The 4,319-nt window shown below is 35.8% G+C and overlaps 2 non-coding genes across 2 annotated transcripts; one reads left to right on the forward strand and one right to left on the reverse strand.

The window, feature by feature from the left end:
- Window positions 1–907: 907 nt before the first annotated feature.
- Trnac-gca lies at window positions 908–979 on the reverse strand. The gene has a single exon. It is a non-coding gene; the product is annotated as a tRNA-Cys (tRNA).
- Window positions 980–3,004: 2,025 nt separating this feature from the next.
- Trnac-gca lies at window positions 3,005–3,076 on the forward strand. The gene has a single exon. It is a non-coding gene; the product is annotated as a tRNA-Cys (tRNA).
- Window positions 3,077–4,319: the final 1,243 nt, after the last annotated feature.

Raw genomic sequence — 4,319 nt, forward strand, 5'->3', positions numbered from 1 at the left:
TACTGTATCCTCTGTATTTCAACAATTAATCACCACGTTTCCTTTTGCATTGGGTTTTGGTACGTTAAATATACCCAAATCCTTAAATGTCCTTACAAAGCTTTGATGTGACAGATCCATTCATGGCAATATAATACTGGAGTAGAATCTGCTAAACCCGTTGTTTCAGTGATTTATATCTGATGCTGTAACTCAAACAATTCAAGTTAAAATCAGAATGCTGTCTTAAGGTTAGACTAAGCATCACTACAATCCCAATAAAATAAAGATGGCGTGGATGCGCATGTGGTTTGTTGATGTGGTCGTATACACTCAATGAACAAAAAACAAACAGTAGTTGTACACTCTGATTTACTAACTCACACAGAAAATATCAGATTTTGACAATTCTATAAACTTTAAGATAAACTGTACACACTGAAACAACCATATGAGGGATACGAGGATTAGGAGCTGTTAACTTTGGAATGAAAAGGAGCTGACGAGTTTTACTAAAATTATCGAAGTTATGAAATTTCGATTTATTTGGAACGAGAAACTTGACAGGTAGAAGGAGTTTTATTGTACAGTGTGGCTATAAAATGGGTATGGTTATTTATCTGGAACAGTCCGTAGAGTGAACCATGTAACGTACGGGAGAAATGTTAAATAACACACATAAAACATCCTAAGAAGTGTTTTTCACTGGTTTGTCTACATGTGTTTCTGTTATAAATAAGTATCTAAGTTCGTTTAAACTAATTAATTTCTAAGAACTAGAGTCTTTAACATCTAGTAATGAACGATAAGAAATTCCAAATATTGATCAGGGTGTATTTTGATTCATAGATTACAGACACGAACCTTCAATTATTCCAGTCACAGTGTTTGATGGTTTAATACTTCTAAAGTGGAAAATATGATCTTCAGGGGGCGCCCGGGATTGAACCAGGGACCTCTCGATCTGCAGTCGAATGCTCTACCACTGAGCTACACCCCCTTGGTGTTTTCATTTCCGTCGGTATGAATTTAGTATTACTTTTTAAGACCATATCGTTCAGATTTGTTCATTACAAGTGAGGATGATTTGGAAGTATTTCAAATGGTACATCCAGAAGCAGTTCGTTGAAAGTTCTTATAGGTGACATTCCACTGAACAAGTGGGCGTTATCATCATGTTTAGTACATTAGACTAAACATAACATGCAGAAGTTACATGATTAGCTGGACACTTAATTTTTCTTGGTCTCAGGAGGATATAATACTGTGACCTTTTTGTTTACGCGTTTGTAGTATCTTTGACCTATTAGTATAAAGGTCAGGGCCACCTGATTCATTGATATATCTTATATGTATATATATATAAACCAGAAATGATCAGCAAAAAGTTAACAAAACAAAGTTACATGCACCGTGTCTCGATTATCCCTATGTGTACGGTTGGGGAAGGGTGGTGTCAAAGTGTGCAAGCCACGACTTTTTACAGAGGGCCATTCAACACGGTATTCTGTATTTGATGTCAGAGTTATCAACTGTCTTACCCTACATTGCTGGTTTAGTGACAGTTACTGGAAGAGAACAAGAAACATCAGACACACTATATAGAGATACTGAAAAAAATGCATTTCGAAGGTTCTAGACGTTATTCAAATTGTATGATGGACACAAGTATTTTTATTCTTCACATGAACACCATCTTGTACTTCGACTTCTCTGAGTCCGTGTCAGAATGACGTCATCAATTCACAGTCATATTTTGAGAACCAATACTCCTGTAACTGATCTGATTTTTAGGTACAACAGACTTGTAAATTTGACTAAAAGCTTGCCAAATTTTGTGTAGATACACAAAATAAATTCGGAATTATAATCAATATTCCTTCTCCAATATCGGGCTAGTCTAATGGACTGACCTTGTGTACGTTCTGTTATATAATTAATTATTTCTAACCACGTGAGTATTCAAATTCTGTCTTCACCTCGTATGAACGTGACTCGTTCGTCCTTTTTTGTGTTGTAACAAAATACGCTATTAACAATGCATTACATTAGGTCGTATCAGCGTTACAGTATATGAATATACTTTATATATTTACACACAACAAAAAACACTCACTTCGTCTGATAACTCTATACTGTGAAGCTATAATTTTGAATTTTTATTTTGTTTTTACGTATGCCGCCATTTTTAATTTTTGACTACTGACCAGACGGAAACCGGGCAGTCAGCAGCACCGTACCACCCGCAGTCCACGCTAAGGGATTGACTGTTGCTATTATAATGCAACCAAAGTTCAAAGTGCAGGGAATATTTTGTGATATTGCACGCATTCGAACCCGGATCGCCAGCACCGAAATCCACAGGGCCAACCCAAATCTATATGTTTATAACAACATTAATACCAAATTGAGAGCAATATACGATTTCAGTAATATACTGTTAGCAGATTCTACTCCAGTATTATATTGCCATGAATGGATCTGTTACATCAAAGCTTGATAAGGACATTTAAGGATTTGGGTATATTTAACGTACCAAAACCCAAAGCAAAAGGAAACGTGGTGATTAATTGTTGAAATACAGAGGATATTTTATAGCCACACTGTACAATAAAACTCCTTCTACCTGTCAAGTTTCTCGTTCCAAATAGATAGAAATTTCCTAACTTCGATAATTTTAGCAAAACTCGTCAGCTCCTTTTCATTTAAAAGTTAACAGCTCCTAATTCTCGTATCCATCATATGGTTGTTTCAGTGTGTACAGTTTATCTTAAAGTTTATAGAATTGTCAAAATCTGATATTTTATGTGTGAGTTAGTAAATCAGGGTGTACAACTACTGTTTGTTTGTTGTTCATTGACTGTATACGATCACATCAAAAAATCACATGCGCATCCACGTCATCTTTATTTTATTGGGATTGTAGTGATGCTTAGCCTAACCACTCACTTGTAATGAACAAATCTGGACGATAAGGTCTTAAAAAGTAATACTAAATTCATACCGACGGAAAATAAAACATGAAGGGGGTGTAGCTCAGTGGTAGAACATTCGACTGCAGATCGAGAGGTCCCTGGTTCAATCCCGGGCGCCCCCTGAAGATTATATTTTCCACTTTAGAAGTATTAAACCATCAAACACTGTGACTGGATTAATTGAATGTTCGTGTCTGTAATCTATGAATCAAAATACACCCTGATCAATATTTGGAAGTTCTTGTCGTTCTTTACTAGATGTTAAATACTCTAGTTCTTAGAAATTAATTAACTTAAATGAACTTAGATACTTATTTATAACAGAAACACATGTAGGCAAACCAGTGAAAAACACTTCTTAGGATGCTTTATGTGTGTATTTAACATTTCTCCCGTACGTTACATGGTTCACTCTACGGACTGTTCCAGATAAATAACCATACCTATGATTTGGAAGTATTTCAAATGGTACCTCCAGAATCAGTTCGTTGAAAGTTCTTACAGGTGACATTCCACTGAACAAGTAGGATTAAGTGTCCAGCTAATCATGTAACTTCTGCATGTTATGTTTAGTCTAATGTACTAAACATGATGATAACGGTTTCTTGGTCTCAGGAGGATATAATACCGTGACCTTTTTGTTTACGCGTTTGTAGTATCTTTGACCTATTAGTATAAAGGTCAGGGCCACCTGATTCATTGATATATCTTATATGTATATGTATATATAAAGCAGAAATGATCAACAAAAAGTTAACAAAACGAAGTTACATGCACCGTGTCTCGATTATCCCTATGTGTACGGTTGGGGAGGGTGTGGTGTCAAAGTGTGCAAGCCACGACTTTTTTACAGAGAGCCATTCAACATGGTATTCTGTATTCGATGTCAGAGTTATCAACTGTCTTACCCTACATTGCTGGTTTAGTGACAGTTACTGGAAGAGAACAAGAAACACCAGACTCACTATATAGAGATACTGAAAAAAGAAAAAAAATGCATTTCGGAGGTTCTAGACGTTATTCAAATTGTATGATGGACACAAGTAATTTTATACTTCACATGACCACCATCTTGTACTTCGACTTCTCTGAGTCCGTGTCAGAATGACGTCATCAATTCACAGACATCTTGAGAACCAATACTCTTGTAACTGATCTGATTTTTAGGTACAGCAGACTTGTAAGTTTGACTAAAAGCTTGCCAAATTTCGAGTAGGTACACAAAATAAATTCGGAATTATAATCAATATTCCTTCTCCAATATCGGGCTAGTCTAATGGACTGACCTTGTGTACGTTCTGTTATATATTTAATTATTTCTAACCACGTGAGTATTCAAATTCTGTCTTCACCTCATATGAACGT

The sequence above is a fragment of the Limulus polyphemus genome, unplaced genomic scaffold (assembly GCF_000517525.1).
Source record: "Limulus polyphemus unplaced genomic scaffold, Limulus_polyphemus-2.1.2 Scaffold85786, whole genome shotgun sequence".
NCBI classification, from domain to species: Eukaryota; Metazoa; Arthropoda; class Merostomata; order Xiphosura; family Limulidae; genus Limulus; species Limulus polyphemus.